Source organism: Buteo buteo, chromosome 11, assembly GCF_964188355.1.
Source record: "Buteo buteo chromosome 11, bButBut1.hap1.1, whole genome shotgun sequence".
In the NCBI taxonomy this organism is placed as follows: Eukaryota; Metazoa; Chordata; class Aves; order Accipitriformes; family Accipitridae; genus Buteo; species Buteo buteo.
In genome coordinates, this window is record NC_134181.1 from 2,331,594 (window position 1) to 2,349,499 (window position 17,906).

The window sequence follows — 17,906 nt, forward strand, 5'->3', positions numbered from 1 at the left end:
CAGAAATTGTGTATTTGCACGCGTTGTGTAACACCAGTAGATTTCTACAAATACAGACAGGTTTGCCTTAACAAAGCCGTATCTTCCAATCTATGAGCTACATTACTGAAAAGTTTCCTTCAATTTTAGCCAGAAGCCCACTGATTTCTTAACAAGCATTGATTATTATTTAGAATTAACATTTTAAAACTCTGGCATATGATGTCCCCAGTGGCCTGGTTTAGGAAAAAGAAAAGCTATTTGACTTGGGATGTGCCATGTACGGCTCTTGCCTCTGTTGGCGTACTACAGATACTAATGTCTCGGTAATCACATTTACCTATGCCTGAAAACGGTAGAATAATTTCCAGAGGTAAATGCAATTGCCAAGACTGCTCCATCCAAACTAAGCTGTGTGGCTAGACCATTCTTAGATATACAGTTTAATATTGCACTTGTGTTTTTCTCTCGAAAGCCTGTTAAAGGCTGCAGCTCTCATTTCAGTGCCAATGTGAATGACATTATTTCTTGGAAGGACACACATACAAACTGGCACAAAGCCAATAATTAGCCGAGATCATAAGCACTCTGTACGTCAAGATTTCAACATGTCACTTACTGGCAGTTCACAAAACTCCCAGAGCTTCTACTGAAAGACGTGTCACCTTCATGCCAGGATGCTACTTGCTGCCCCACTGTGTGCCAATCACAAGTGGAAATATTGCATCTTGCAGCTGAGAAACATGGGTAGGATGGTCATGTTTCCTCCATTATTCTTGGATGATTTCTCTTCAAGTCTCTCCAGACACGTTCCACCATTACTGTCTTGGCTATCCTTCCCTCTTTTTGCCCTACATCCAGCCTAAAGTTCTTCCCCCCCCCCCGTTGCAATCCTCTCTCCTGGCAAAAGAGATTCCTCCACTACACCTCCTCCAAGTCAAAAGGAATTTTAGGTCTCTTCACCTGACTGGTTAGTCACGTCTTCAAAGCTTGCCAGAAAGTCTCTTTCAAACCTCACCCAAGCAAAGCCTTTGAATTGCTCTTCTGTGCTATTTCCTTGCACCACATGCTACCTAACATAAAAAGATACCTTATTGTTCTTGCACACTTTTCCTTTTTACTATAAACTGCAGTTCTTCCATCATTCATAAAGCAGAAAAGCACTTTAATAGAAAGGCCAACTCCCAAGAGGCTGTTGGATTTACTGAGCATTGACAGGGCTCTTGGTGCTCTGCTAATACAGAAAAGAAAGAGGAGCTCCCTCTCTGAAATGCTCATGATGTAAACTAGAGATGACAGGATTATGGCTGTGTTAAGCAGTGATCTGGCTCTGCACAACCCCCAGAAGATGACATGTTCCCAACCCTTACGGCACTTAGAGGCCAAATAGATGTACAGTATAAAACAAGCTCTGAAGGAAAGGTTTCTCGGAGAATATTTTTTTCTTAGGTATTTAGGCTGCAGTTCAGCATGTTATTTCAGCATGAGACTAGTCTCACGGGACACAACAAGGTTAGTCCCATGCCTTCACCTAGGAATGTGCTTAGCTACACTGCTGAACTGTGACCTCTTGGATTTACATTGGGTCAAAATCCATGCTTGGAGCAGGGGAGACCAGTGAATCAGAGACATACAGGATGAACCAAGATCCAACCTCCCAGCTGTGCTGGGCGTTTATTATTGTTTTACACTTTAACATCTCATCACTGTATGGTGTCATACAAGAACTGCACGCATACATCCAGTGGGCTCACTTTAAGGAGACCCAAAAGTGCAAAACAAGCAACTGATTTCTTAAGCACTGTTTCCACATAGAAGAGAAGCAGCCAGCTCCAGAAGATTTATGCTATCCGACTTGTAGGCATGAAAGAGGTACAAGGTTGTTATTACTTGATTATGCAGAGATACCCCTGTATTCAGACCCACTTCATTGCAAAGGTCAGTGCTCCATAGACTGAACATTAGATATAGACCAAATTAGCATTACATGCAACAGTGAAGATTGCATTAAACGAGATTCAGCCCATCAAAACCAAGACAGAGTCAAAAAGAAAGATTTATGCATCCTTTTCATACTCACTTAGCCTCTAACACCAGCAGCTATATGCCAGTCCAATGACACTTCATAAGGCTTTTAACTCCAAATCCAGAACTATTACATACCCCAGTGCAATAACCTAGACCACACTCTCCATGCTGTGAAGGCAGAGTAACTTCCCGAAGATATGGCAAGAAATGGCACTACGAGTTGCTGATCTACTAAATAATTACTTATTTTGAAAAAACAAACATGATACAGGTCCAGTGATGGGTCCAGTCCTTCAGTACCCCAGATAACCAGGTTGTGAAGGGGATTTTATAAGTTTAACACAGCCTCCGCATTAAAGTTTGCACGAGTTTGGGCCCTGGGGACTCCTACTAAACAGCACTAGAACCTCCCCTTAGGAAGGGGAAAAATCCTCCGTTCCAGTCGACTTCCATTTGTTCCTGGCACAAGTCAGTGTTTTGTATTTTTAAGAACACAACCCTCGTTTGAGATATTTATCTAAATCTCTTACGTACCTACACGAGGCTAATGGAAACACACCCAGAATGCATACTGCTTTTGGGACCAAAAGGCGGGGAAGAAGCATCCAGCGCTTGTTGCAGAGACTGGCACTTTCCCTAGCCGAGTTGTTCTCATGTTCTTCTAAGCTCTGCAAATAGCAAGGCTGTTGCACAATACACAAAATAAGTGTGCTTAGAGACTTTTATCTTTGAAAAGAATAAATGCTTTGCTTTCTGATAACATCAAAAATCTACAGAAGGGGAAAACTAGGAAAAAACTAAATACTATAAAATCCTGGAAAATAATTAATAGATTTTTCTGTGCTTTCATAATAGCATTCACTTGGGTAACCATAAAAAGCGATTATTATGGTAATAAAAAGGATGAATAATTTATTATAAATCACAGACAAACTGTTCCCTTCCAGAACTCTAAGATGACTACATGCATATGAAAATAATCTCTTAAACATGTATGCTTGCTACAGCCATTGGGCCAGAAAATGTCTGCCATTCTTTATAGTTTTATTGGATTTCTTTTCCAAAGTTTTCCTAGGGAACTGAATTAAAATGGAAGTATAAACCTGATCATATTGGCACTCCACTGTATCTGCAAGGTTGTTTAACCTATGCCTTCCTATTTATTTCACACGGGGCTCAGTTTTGTCGTCTTCTGCATTTCAAAACACACAGAGCAAGTTGGGGGAATTGCACATTGACCCCCTCCTCAATACCAGCATCTTCTCAACAGACAAAAATTGATATCCAGTATACACTTGCTTGCAAATTTTGTCTGCAACAGCAGCATCCAGAATTGCAAGCATCTTTTTTTGTACAAACTGACCATCACAGTGACTGTAAACTGTTAAGAATCAGGAAATAAATCAGTGATTTGCAAGACACCACCACACCAAAATCCGAGACGGCGACTCTTCATCACCGAGACCTGAATGAACAAAAGCTTTTACAAACCTCAGTGTTATTCAAAAAGAATGCAAAGTCCTCTGGCTGCTTCACACAAAGGGGCTGCTCTGGTCCAGTTACCCAGCCCTACCATAGCCTGACTCCATCCTCTTTCATCACCTTCTTTCATGCATCTTCTGATGCATTTGTTTATGCAAATACAACCTCTGAGCATCTCCCTTAACCCCTGTCCCAAACTTCTACTTGGTTCTGTCCCCACTTCTTTTAAGAGATGATGGTCTTTTCTTTTAGGCCATACTAAGGTCTCATGAGAGCTCTACATAAAAAATTGCCATCTTCTGTTAAGCATCACGTAGTCTCCATTCCTTTCACCAGAGAAGACGGGTCCTCTCTAACTTCTGAACTATACAACGCTGCCACATCTCAGCCCAAGCACACCAGTGCAAGGCATCTTTCACACTGGGAAAGAGAGACTTCGGAAGTTCTTCAGAGGCTTCCACATACAAAAATAATCCTCAAAGCAGTAGGAAAAACCTATGAACTTGAAAATAGGCTTTTCATGGGTCACTCACTGGATCCACGGTCTCCATGACAAAGGACAAAGCATAAGAGAGAAGAGGGAAGAGAATAGAGTTGCCACTCCTCAGGAGAATGTGACAAAGATAAGAAATAAGCCAAGCTCTGAGTGGGAGGTGAAATGACCCAGTGGTTACTGGTTTAGGGTGGATGCTCCTCATTACCAAAACCATCCTCTCTCCCTATCTGCTTATGGCAGCAGGCTCCACAGAAGCCCTGAATTAACATAACACCAGGATTACCAATGAGTACAGACAAGAGAAAAAAAAGTAAGTGAAGCTCCTTCCAAAACAAACAGCCATAATTCAGTATTTGAGACTTCACACATTACCTATTGAAAATAGTAGAAGCTAGATCTTAATAAAGCGTAACTGCCTGGTTTGGATTTCACAGATGTTAAAAGTGTTTGCAATCTGGAATTAAACTAGGCTAATCTAAACCATAAATAGGAACCATCATTTGGATTATATCTGTAACCCTCTGGTTCAACTCACAGCTCATTTTTCTAGAGTTCAACAAGCGACAAATAAACCTTAGAGAAAGAAAAAGAATTTTGTTAGTGTCTAGTGTAATCTACTATTAAATAAGTCCTCACACAAACCATAATAAAATTCAATTTATTGTAGTTTGTAAAACGCGATTCCCCACCTTGATAATTAAAAAGATATTGTAATAAAAGTCTTTAGTCCTCATGTGCTCACATTTGTTAAGATCTGATTTTTATCCAAGCAGAAGGATTATAAGAACATGGAATTGCTGTTACAGCCTTCGCGTGCAAACACAATGTTAGGGGAGACAATTTTGGTGTTACATCCATCGCAGGCAGGAAATTTAGAGCTCTGAGCCCTCAGCAGCAGCCTGCACGCTGCCAGCCCAGCCCAGCATGGACCGGTCCTGCACTCAGTGGCATGAGCCTGGCCTCCCACCAAGGACACCGGGGCATCATTCGGCTCTACTGGTTCCATCCGAAGATCTCTGCACCGCTTCCAACATACATGGACCCTTGGTCTGAACCGTGGGATTAGTGCCACCCTTCTGTTTTGGATTCAGTGGCAAGGTGAGAGCAAAGGCTCTGGTAGTCAAGTAACGGGCAGAAGAATCAGAGGTGCAGTCTTGGCCCTTTCAACCCGCGTGGTTAGCTAACACCCAGGATCTTCTTGCCTGGTTTCCAAGAGAAAGAGTCAAGTAGCTTCCTGTTTAACTAAAAAATCTGCACACAAAGTCATTTTTCCCTGACTTGAGTAGGAACAGAAGGAGAATTTCCTCGCAGACATTTCCAAGCCTACCTTCGTAGCCAACACTCTGCCTGAGAAACCTCTCATTCTCTTGGCATCTTCTTGGGGCACGGCACCATCACTTCCGTGGATTTTTCCTGGCCCATTTGCCACTTCTGACACATATAGACTCGCACACCCACAAGCCAGTCGGGGTTCCAGCCCTGTACTCACAGCCACACTCTGGGAAAACTCTTCCGATTACCCCGAGTCAGTTCGGATTCAGGCTTTCTGCAAGGCCAGTGCTTTGAGCGGTGCTTTCTATTGTTCCAGTTATCTTGGCCAAAAAAAGTTTGATTGTTTCTCCCACCAAGCTGGTGCCAGAGGTGGCAGGCGTTCCTCTCGCTATGAACAGAGGAGCTACCAACCACCAACGACTGATCAGAAGGACCAGTCTGGAAGCTGCATCCTCATAAGCGGTGACTGATGCAAGAAGTCTGCTGGAAGCAAAAGGGGACCAAGCATGGGGAAACGCCATCAGCTGCAGCTCACAGCTTGACAGCGAGATCCTAAAGGGCAGATTCTGCACCTCACACGCAGCCCTGCTGAACGGGACCCTGTGTTCCAGAGGCTCACCCACGTGGACGACATCTCTGGCTCATACAATTCCACTCCCCTTATGACTTCCCTTGGCTGAACGCAGCATCCTGGATCCGAACGTCGGATCTCAGCCGTTGGAGTAAGCGCAATGGGAACCTGACTGCAAAATATAAATCCTTCATCCAAACACATCACCCTTCCTAAAAATCAGGCAAACACACCCAGTTCTAGAAAGTGCCCAAACTTAATGTTTATTTAACATGCATTCCTCCAACTTGTAAGAGATTAAATACATCTAGCTAAACAAACACGCCCATAACGCAGTTAAAAAAAGACAGACTCTACTCTCTCCTTCCACAGCAACAAAGTTTGGAGGCACCAGAGAAGCAGGATTATAAGCCTCATAAAAGGTTTTAAGTCTTACCCCTAGATTAATTATTTCTGAATATGTTCAGAAAGCAAGTACCCCCAACCCAAGTTGATTCCCAGCGCAGGTTCTCCTACAATGGCACTCTGCCCATTGCAGCGGGATGTAACCACACGCAGTCATCTCCAATTCACGTCCAAAGAGCATTAATTTGGAGGTGCCTTTATTATAGCACTAATCAAAAAGTACTACAGCATTTCTAATCCATATGCCAGCATTATACATACTGGTCTGTAATTAAGTTTATTGGCTCGTATCTAGCCATATATAAAAAGAACATCTCCTATAAAGCACCTAAGAGCTATAGGCTGGATAACTTTACTCAGATAAGTCCCTGTAGAAAAAAAAAAGACAAACTGTTAGCTTATTGAAAGAGTAGCTTAGAGTAAAACATGACAATAGATGAGACAGAAGAACGCAAGGACCATTGCCAACATATGGAGATTGCAATTTATTATACACAGCCCAACCAGCAAAATGATTGGGTTTTTACATAGCAACAGGCCAGGACTGGAAGGGAGATCATGCTAAAAGAGCAGCACAGGAGAGAACACACAGGTTTCTCTCATTTGTAGAGCCTATGGCAAACTAAGGTCTTCAACTTCACTATGCACTTGAAGCAGTCCCACTACAGTGACAAGCCACCATGAAAAAAACCAAACCAAACCAAAACAAAAAAAACCCCAAAAACCGAAAACCCAAAACCCCAAACCAGCAATGTGTAATACACATATTAATGTTGAATCTCTTCTTTTGGGACTATTCTCAATTTGTGTTCTACAACTTAATCTCTGGTTTCTGGCACATGAGCACAGCTGCTGCCATCTGCATGCAAATCACTAGAATCTATGCTAGCTACAGCATGAAAGTCAGGAAAATAGGTGAAAGCTTTAGGCTTTTTTCCCCCTACAAGAATAAAGAAGTTAATTCAGTGTATTGAACGTATGAAGTATAAAAAAAGTGCTCATTCATTTACATATGATGGTTTACAGCCATCATGCCACATAAAACACTAGAAGAAAAAAAAAAAAGCAAAGCAACATGTGGTGACAGGTCAGTCTTAATTTCTTACTGACATTCCAAAAATTATGTCTAGTTTGGAAAAAGATTTATCATTTCCAGCTCATCTCGGTGCTGCACACGAGAGGGCACTGTTCTGTAGGCTCAGGGGATAAAAAGCAGCACAAATTAATCATGTGCTGCAGATGAAAATTGTTGTGCTAGCGCCAAGCAATTAGACCTTCTCTGGAGAATTAACTGTGTAGCTAGAAGCAAACTTGCCAATTAAATCAGCATCTTCAAACACCTTAGGTGATCCTTCACTTCAGTGACCAGCATTATCCATTTTTTTGCAGAAAATGCAGAAAATCAAGCCATTTATCTTACCACAACTATCAATGTTATCGTTTTTCAGGCGTTACAAGACTGGAGCTGACTCCACACAGGACGACGGCTTTTTGCCACGGGTGTCTGTACTGGAGAAACCAGGGGTGACAGAGACTAGAGAAGGCTTAGAGACCTTCAGAAGACCCGCAGGTCCAACCCAGGCTGGCTAAACCATTCAAATTTAGCCGAGTATTTAAGGTTTAAACAAACGGATCCAAAAACTTCGATTAAATCCAACGGTAAAGCAATCGGTTAGAAATGGAAGTGACACTATAGTGCCTCCAACTCGTACATCAGGCAGAAAACAGGCGCCAACATTTCAGGTATCTCGGTCAACTACTAAGTGGATCCAGAAGAAAGCGAAGGGACAGAAGCAGGGTTCTAGCCAAAAAAGCAAACCAGCAAGCAGGTGTAACGAAGGTTAGAAAGCACACGGAGCTGTAGTCGCTCCAGACTAAACGCTGCTGAAGTTTGTTCATTTTAGCAAAATCATTCCAGATTGACCTTGCCACAGACCACATGGGCCATGTTTTGCTTTCGTCCCCAGACTGACACCCTTTCGGTACCTGCTGCGTTTCTGACACGTTCTCTGCCCTCCGAGCACAAAATCACGGCATTCATTATAGCCTTCCTCCCCTCCTCCTGCAACTCACCCCCACAAAATTAACAGGAAAGAGTATTTTATTATTTAAAACACAGTCATCCACCTCCCGTCAAGCCCCGGTTTTTGGCTTCTGTATTTCTCTCGCAGCACGTGTTGACAGATGTCCGCATTCCTCACGCTGCCACGAATTTGTGCAACGGGGAAAGACAGAGGCAGACTACGGCCTTGAAACCTAAGCGAGGCAGGAAATTGCTATCTGTTCGTTTGGTATAAAAAGAAACGTATGCACAGCTTCTCTGAAGACAATAATGTTCCTACCGAGGAACGGAGACCAATGCCTCCGTATCAGATTCCCTGCACCCCAGAGCATTTTATTTCCCTCCCATTCACATTTCTAGCTTTCAAAATCTTATAGGTAAGTGGCCAAAACCATATCAGTCTAGTCATCGTGTCTGGTTTCCGCGTGCTTTTTCCTCTTTCTCTGCTAGAGGATCGATCGAGCACCACGACGTACGAAGAGCGATGCGTTTGGAGTCAGACACCCCAACCCCAGGGCTGCCCGCCGCGGCAGGGGCACCGCCTGCCGCTGCCGTCCCGGTGACCGCAGCCAGCTCGGCACGTTCCTCCGACCCACCTACCACCAAAGGGACTTCCCAGCGGAGTCAGTGTTGTGTAAAGCCTCTGGATTAGAGGCATCCCGCGAGCGCCAAGTCGATCGTCAAGCGGAGGTTTTTTTCTTAAATTAAATAACCTGAAGATGTTCTCGGTCCAGCAGTGTTGTGTGTTACCAAGGACAGAGTGCATGCCTGGAACACAAATCTTTTGTCCTTAGGTAGCCTGCGAACTTCCTGAACTCATCCAAGCCTACGAATCAGGAGTTCATCTCTACATGCCACACCGAGGGATATTCATGTCTCCCTTGCCAATGCTCTGTATTACTATGGAGTCATTATATCATCATCTGTATTTCAGAAAGACGTTTCAAACATCTGGTTAGCTTTAAATGCACAAAACCACATGCACGCACCAGTATTTTTCACGTTAATCTGCTTCTCCCATGGTTATGAGAGAACGCGAGAGCAGATGAACCTCAATGACTCCTGATTGACGATGGACATTCTGTTTACATTTCAGCTGACAACAGTAAGGTATTTCCTCTCCAGCTGCAGCCAAACAACAACAAAAAAAAGAGAACACCACCAAAACCCCTAATCACGAGTCACGGACTCTGAGCCCGCTGTCTCCGGGCCACACGAGCTACAGAGGTAATAACAGCGCAGCAACAAATACACAGCATCCTTCATCCATATTCCAAAGGGATGCAGATGGATAACATTATTTTACCTATTGCTTAGAGGCACTTACCTCCGATCTGGAAACCATTTAACACAATAGAGATAATTAAACTTGCTTACTCAATTCTATAATAGAAGGAAAACGGAATTTGACTGGAAGGCAAGATGGGCACATTGCAGCCTACAAAAGAAAACGTTCTGTTATTTTCAGGGACTCCAGGGAGCAGAACATCACTGGGATCAATCCCCCAGCTTCATCACAATATAGTGTGACACTGGATTAGAACTAGAAATCATCACAAGTCACATATCTGACCCGAAAATATTTTTTCCTCTTCTTGCTACACAAAGCCTAAAATATTTGCTTTCCCAAAACAAAGTATTTCTTTTGGTAAGTGAGTAAATGGGCTTGGTGGGTAGGGGATTTATTATCACCCTCTGCCTCATCAGAACCATCTCTTCTGATAGAACACTGGAAACATGACAGAATGGTACCTACAGAGATGTCAGACAGATAGGAAAGGAAGGAATAATATACCCTGAGTTTTCCTTGCTTCAACAAACCAGTTTGCTTGTGTTCCAGAGCTCCTGGAGCAAGACATAAAACTGCCCTGGATTTCAACAATTCATTCTGTACAGATACCTAATGGTATTTAATAACCAACTATTTTACTTGACCAGTCTTTCACGTAAGTCTTATTTTCTGTGATCTCTAACAAAAGAAAACTCCAAAGCCACGTAGCTGGTAACGAGCACTAGCCCCAAACGCTTCAGCTCCTTTGATGAACGTAGTAGGGAGACGGGAGACAAGGTGAGCTGAGCCAACACTGCCTGGTGCAACACTCCAGCCAACAGGGACGTTATCGTGGTTGCAATTCTCAATCTCTCCTTTTAATCTCAAGGAACGCCAGTCCTTTGCACTGGAATATAACACAATTTTCAAATGCATTTATTCATAAAGCTTTGAGTCCTGAAGGGACCATGATATCATCTGTTCTGACCTCCTGCGTCACCCCAACCATTACATTTCACCCACTCACCCGGCTGTGTAAAGCCCAAGAACTAAAGCCCTACAATTAAAGCTTCATTTGGGTCCTGGCAAAAGCACCCCTCCCGTGCACACAGGCTTGATTTGACAAGCATCAAGAGACAGTAAATCCTCTGTAGCATTTCTACTCAGAAACACGTGCTTTGTATCTAAGTTTGAATGTGTTCAGTTTTAGCTTCCAGCTAAAATTCTCGCTATATCTTTTCCTTTTGTTTCCAAAATTTTCCTCTCTCAAAATGATTCCAGTGCATAAGTATAAAGTCACTTTTTTTTTTTTATAGATTCAGTGGATTAAGAGCTTTTAAATATCTTGTTTTCCCCAGCTCTCAAATCATTTTTCTAGCCCTTTTCCACATTGACTTCTATTTGTTGACATCCTTTTGAAAAAGAAAGAGAGAAAAAAAAAAAAGACCAAACCCACACGGTTCAGTGGGGTAAAACACAGTTCTCCTGCATACACATCCCAGCATCACACTGGCCTTTTTTTGCCAGCCTGGTACACTGGGAGCTCATTCTGCCCTTCACAAAGGCATTTATTTCTGCGGCACAGCCGGCAGTGCCATCGGTACCGCTTGCCTGCCTTGTTCCCAGATGCAGAGCTACATCTGCATCAAAGCATGTTTTATTTCCGTGGGCTGAGCTTACCAAGCCTTCCAGACTACACGGCATTACTTCTTTAGTCACCACTATGCACTTCCCAGCCAAAGTGTGAGCTGTACAAAAGCTTCATCAGCAGTAATTTTATCATGACTTTAGGTCGCTGATGAGACGATGGAATTAACAGTGCGCCAAACTCCACGAAGACCGACAAGCAGCGTCTTCTTTCAAGAGGGCTCCCTTATGATGACTGTTTTTTCAGATGTATCAGCCAATTCTTAATCCATTTGGTGTGCGCGCTTTATGCTGCAAAATGCTAATTGCTTTCTTCAGATACACATCCAACACTTCAGAAGAACATCCAACTTTATTTCAGCTACCTATGTCAACCAAATCCTTAAAGAATGAGGCAACTTCGGTTTGACAGTTGACCTCCATTTAAAAAGCGTCCACCAAAAACCACATTTGTCTACAGAACCGCAACTGGAACAGTTTATTAGCGCTTTCTTCTCCACTACAGGAAAACTCACGGGGCAATAGAGGAAGCAATCAAGCAGTCATAGTTTACTCAGTTGTGAAGCCCAATCTACCCAAGTATCAAAGGTAACCGCTGCTTTTCCCAGTACTTTGCAAGGGGAGAAGCAGAACACCAGACAGAAGTTTCCATCAGTGCAGGGCACTCGGAGCAGAGAATTTGGGAGTCCCAAGAAATAACCATCATTCAGTAACAGCTCTCCAGAGGCACAGGCATTACTGGTAATTGCTTCAAGAACACTTAAAACCGAAAGGTAAATAGGGTCTTCCCATTTCCCTAATGCTGGTCAAATAATGCTCTGTTCATTTATCCAGCAAATCCAGCTCTTTAAGTCATAACAATCTATAAACACAGTGTGATTCTTCCCAAATTTCTGCAGCCTTTAGTTCTGATGAATAGCCTGAACAGACAAACTGGAGTTGCTACAGACCGAAATGAGTTGCTATGAGTCTGGGCTACCAGTGCCACTCAATTAGTCAATCCAGGCCAGATGCTTTCATTTCTATCCCAGACTTGACAATCAAAGGCTTAGACAAATTACAAGTCTTCCCAATCTCACTGCCAGTTGCCCACCAAACAGCTATAAACATTCAACAAGCCTCTTTGGTGAGTAATCAGAAGAGAATTCGCAAGCGGCCGTGCGAGCGCTCGACGTGGATTCTCTTGTGAATATTTATTCGCACAAGTATGCAACGTGATGCTGCTTTCCCACAAATGTTCTTGCCAGCGCAATTTTTGCTCATCCTAAGTGGTTGGGGAATAAACAAAGAAGTGTGGTCAAAAAATACCAGCAAAGCAGATCAGCAAATTCTAGATGGAAAAATATTCACGGAGGATGATCCTGACCGTGTGACGAGGAATGGCTTGGTGCCTATGCACTACATCATTTTCCCTATGTAGGGCAAGAGGGCAAATCTGGCTTGCTTTCTTCTCCCCTCTCTACTTTTGCAGCCACACACTCATTTATAAGCGGAAACAGAGGTAACAGAGTAGTAAATACCAACAAGAAAACATATGAAAACTATCACGTAAATGCGTGAAGCACTTCACGCAGTTTAATCGTATAGCCAGAACTCAGCATTGCCTTGGGCTCTGCGGTCATCAGAGCATGCCATAACTTCAATGCGATGAAAAGAGATTGGGGATCAGTTTGACAAAAATATTAAGTATTTCAGACACTTCAGAGAAGTGGGATGTCTCAGGTCACACATGGGGCTTTTTCCTCCTGACATGCTACATCTGTGATAAGAAACAGCTGGGAAGGCGATTGCTTTTCACAGGCACAGTACTCCCAGTTGTGAGAGTGCAACCGAAATCAGCAGGGACACCGAGGTCCTTTATCCAGCCCTAATCACGTGCTCCTTGAGCTATTGGAAATAAATATTCTGGTTTTTGCAAGGCCTCCACATACCATTCGATTCACTCTGAACAACAACATTTCCAAGGGCCCCACCACCCCCCAGTTTCCATGAGCAGAAGCATCTTCTTGCAATTAAAAAAAATTCGGGACGCCCGCAAGAGGGGGGCAAAATACAGAGCCCAGTCTCCTGAAAGCAAGATTAAAATCCAAACACAGAGCATAAAGACCTTTCTGAAGTGGCGTTAAATGGAAAGATAGCACAGACAGCACAAACATGCAATGAAGGAAAAGTAGTACCTGGTGCAGGTGTTCAGGAGATGAATTCACACAGGACAGAATCAGCGTGTTGAATCAGTAATCCTGCCTGGAAATAGAGGAAAAAGTAATTAATGCTTTTTCAGAATTTAAAATAACGGGCTTCCATAATTAAACAAAATAAAGATCATCTAACTTGTTAAAACTTTCAACACTTAAGCACACTTATTCATTAAGAAGTAGAGACCTCCTGTTTGTTTATTCTTTACACCATGAACTTTTTTTCTGTCCTATAAAGGAACAGTTACTAACGTTTATAATATTAATTACTCAGCCTTCTTTTATTCTCCAAAAATATTTTGTTCTAACAAATAAAATGCTTGGAAAAAAAATCCGAAATAGTCTTTAAAAGATCCTATAATGCAAAAGTTTCAGGAACAGGCTTCTGCAGCAGCTGGTGCCTTCATGAAGCCTATCAGGCAATTTCTTGGTAGTATAAACTTTAGCAACGATCACACATCCCATTCACTCCACAGAACTTTGCAAAAACCTTCATGAAAGACCACTTCTTTTTATTTTGTTTGAATCATTTCAGCATTTTAAAAAAAAAAAAAAATCAAGCATTTAAACACCTAAAACTTCACGGGCAGGGTTGTGACTGCCATTAACAGCGTCCTCCATAAGTGTTGAGTGGCTTAACAACCAACCGGTTTCGTTAGAGCAGCAAGAACAAGGTTCAAAATCCAAATGCCGCTAAAAGCCAAGCAAGGTCCTTATTCATTTGAGACGAGACTCTCTTTTCTTGCCTCTAAAGTGAGCAGACACAAGAGAGAGTCTCCAGTCGCTGGGGAAGAGCTAGTCATCACCAGGACAAGGCATGCTTACCCCATCGCTTCTCCCTGAAGCCCATGCTGCCAGCTTGTATTATTTTAATCCACAAAAGTCTCCAAACACTTGATGCATCTTTTAAAAGTCTCAAATCAGCAAAAAATTTCTGCTATGACATTAAAATTAAAGAATAAATCCCAAACCACCGGGGTTGCAGAGAAATCCAGAACATAAGTATAGATTCTACCCAGAACCACAGCTGTCAGAAAGCAAGCTGAAATACCCCTACATTTATTTATTCTAAATCTCATGATTTTTAGCAACCGACTCCTGATTTCTAAGTGTGCAGGGTTGGCAGAGCTGCAAATCCTTTTGACTCATAGCATTCGCGGGGGAATCCCCAACTGGCCTTCGCTCCCCACCCACCCGGGGAGTGCTGATGCAAAGGCGGCTTTTACCAGGTTCATAAACACGTCTGGAAAAGAACGTGCCTCCCCATTCATTATGGCCATCAGAGATTTCTTTGTCAGCGTATCTATGGCAAAGCTATTGCACAATAAACAACATGAAGCGTCCCATTAAAATACAGCCAGTGTTTTGAAATCATACAAAGAATGTTGAAAAGATAAATATTTATGGGGTTTGATGAACTGCAGCCCTGTGCTAATGAAATCAAGACTTCAGACATGTGCTCGGACTGTCCTTTACCCAAAATGAGTAAGACTTCATTGTAAATATTGCTATTCAAAGAAACAATTTATACGTTGTCTCAATGGCAGAGAGAGCACACGTGGTCGATCAAAGGCAGAATCTTTTAATTGAGCTGCAGCGAGAAATACTAAACCAACCAGGCTAACCATCTCCTCCCCCTTAACATCACTTGGCCAGCAGCGACGAGGTGTGCTGTTATCATCGGCGCACACACGCACAGATGAACACCCAAACTGTAGCTAATCCCAGGGAGCGGAGCATTCATCTCAACTCCATTTCCCCTGGTTTGGATGCTGCCCGAGATGCAGACAGAGGAGAGCCCTTTGGGGAAGGTGAGATGACAACCCCAGAGATTACAGGAGTCGAGCCGAGGAAATCCTCCCGCGTTCAGCAATCGGAGATCCCCCTCTTGGCCCTGGGATGGTTCAAACCCATGAGATCTCAATAGCTTCCATGCCTGATTTTTAATCTCAGTTTCAGGATAGGAAGGCCAGCGGCATTAGGAAGCGAACCCCTCTAACGCTCCGAAAGTACTTCGAGATTCTGCAGCGCGGGACTGACAACGGCGACGCAGCACCGAGTCTCAGCTCCTTTGCAGTGAGCCTTTGCTGCAAATTCACAGGCTGGAGTCCTTCGCAGACATCCTGTTTTTCCCACCCTGTAAAATGCTATTCCAGAAATTCCATACAAACGCCTTTCACATTGCATTATATTCCCCCAGCAAAAATAAGCCAGATAAGAAATGCCTGCCTGTAAGTGTTATGATCATACTTTTAACACATTTGAACTTCAAAGAGACCAAAGAGAAAAACTGCTCATCCCAGCAAATATTTGCTACAGCCCCTACCTCCAGTGCCTTTCAGGTGTCCGATAATCAAGTTATGCCATGAAATACGTGCAAATTAATGGATTCCCCAACCATTCTGAGGTGGCTGATAAGCTTAACACCACTGACCTTCTAAAACCCCCAAACGATCAGTGAGCGAGATTAAAAAAACAAAACATATGGTAGCACGTTTGAACACAATGGTTTTAAAAGGAAATAAAAGCTCTCTGTAGACTCCACATCCTCTAAATCCATTCTGCGAATAGATAAAAGCCACATTGTAGTCGAGTCTCCACCTAAACAGCTAAAGCAAAATCTAGGTCAGCGTGCTCTCATAGGAACTGATATATTAATCAGTGGCGCTTCCAAAGGGGTTTTTGACTAATGCAGTGTTTTTATATAGGAACTGGCAGCCACCACCTTTTGCAACTCAATACTCTCTCAAAGGCTCAAAGAGCCAAAAGTTACGCTCAAAAAGTGCTTTTAAGCTCGTTGGAAAAACAAGGCTGTCTTTGCCCTTGTTAAAAGGAAAAAAAAAAAAAAGGAAAGAAAAGATTACGCTATACATTGGTAACAGCAACTCCGACACAGCACTTCCAACAAGAGAGGTGTCCTCTCCTTGCAGGTGATGACAATCCGTTTGCTGAAGGTCCCACAGTAAGTAGCTGCAGATCCAGGAGCGCAGCCACTGGAGCGGGACTCCCATCTCCGCCGTAATCCTAAGTTTGCACGGTAACTATTTAAAATGGGAACCAGTCACAGGAAGTTTTCTGTGGCGCTTGATTCAAGCGGGACCATCTTTGCTGGCTGGAAATGAAGTTTCTAATCCTAGTTCTTTGGGACTAGGACTCAGGACATGGTTCCTCTTGGCTGCATCGAAGGAACTTAACATTTTCTGCTCAAGCAGTCCACAGAGACATGTATTAGTTCTGACAATATTTGGTGGAAAAGAATCCGAGGTCCAGCATGAGCCATTTGCTGCCTCCAGAGAGATGGAGGGAGGCAAACTGGTGGGAGGGGAGCCTTTTCTATCCAAAACCAAATGTTTTGTCTCCATTCCATTCAGAAGGAAAAAAAAAAAGAAAAAAAAAAAAGAAAACACCCTCGTACTAAAAGGTCTTGTTTTCATTCCTTTGTGGAACTCAACCACGTTTTAAACCTCTATGTTTGTACAAAGCAGATTTTTGTTTCCTGGTCATTTATAACTTTCACTCCACCATCAGCTCCCACTGCTGAAGCGCAGGTGATGCCGCAGGACAGGACACCGAGGGGAGTCCCCAGCAACCTGGAAGCCACGGCAAGGGAGCCCAAAGCCAGGAAGGTTTTTACTCGCTGGCCCTCCAGCCAGATGAGTTACCTTATTTCCACAAAGCCAGAAAAAGCTCTGACTATAAAGACAACTCCTGAATTTTTTTGGGCCTCTATCAAGAGAAAAAAAATTGAAGGCTAACCTTTTCTCTCTCCCCAGAGACTTGCCTTTCAAAACCAGGATCCAGCTCCATCCCATCCAAGCTTTCCACCTTCCTCCCTCTCCCCCAAATCCAGCCCCAAAACTTTTCAGCCCTGCAAGATGCAGGTTTTGACCCTAGCTGAGCTCCTGCATGTACCATAGCACGGCAGCTGCAAGACCTGAGTCAGAGAAAGGCAAGAAAATGGGGATGAGAGAGGAAAAGAATGACACTAATACCCAATTTTAGCAATTTTACAGCAGCTGGGTGTGCTATTTGGGTGCCAATTCTGCCTTCCCAAGCCTGAACGGAGCCATCCTCCCATGCTGCCCTGTGGAACGTGCCCTTCAAATCTGTAATTTGATTCTGCTTAGGCAATGCCAACAACTTCCAGGGGTTTCCTTGGTCAACGCTTGCTTTGTCACATGCCAAGCAACAGCTAAAATACATTTCCAATGCACACCATTGCCCAGACCAAACAGATGGGATCCGCTGGGGCTCTGTTAAACCCAGCTCCTATTTCAGAAAGAAACACTCCCAGCGCGTTGCCTATCTGCACAGCACTGAGATGGGAGTGCTCACCAGGGAGAAAGGAAAGAATTGCAAACAGCATCACCTCAATTATGCACTTCTAATTACAGCCGTTTAAGAAAATAAAATAACAAAATTGTATAATAAAACTGGTCGCACTGTCTCCACAGATGCCTGACATTGCTCAGGTTCCTATTGAGGGATACAGGTGCTAC

At 43.3% G+C, this 17,906-nt stretch overlaps 1 protein-coding gene across 2 annotated transcripts in view; it reads right to left on the reverse strand.

The window, feature by feature from the left end:
• ZNF469 (zinc finger protein 469) overlaps positions 1-17,906 on the reverse strand; it is a 255,902-nt gene that overhangs the window by 195,507 nt on the left and 42,489 nt on the right. For both annotated transcript variants that reach the window (XM_075039861.1, XM_075039860.1), the window contains one exon: positions 13,390-13,456. The gene's annotated coding sequence lies outside the window, so the exon portion shown is untranslated. The remainder of the gene's footprint in view (positions 1-13,389; positions 13,457-17,906) is intronic.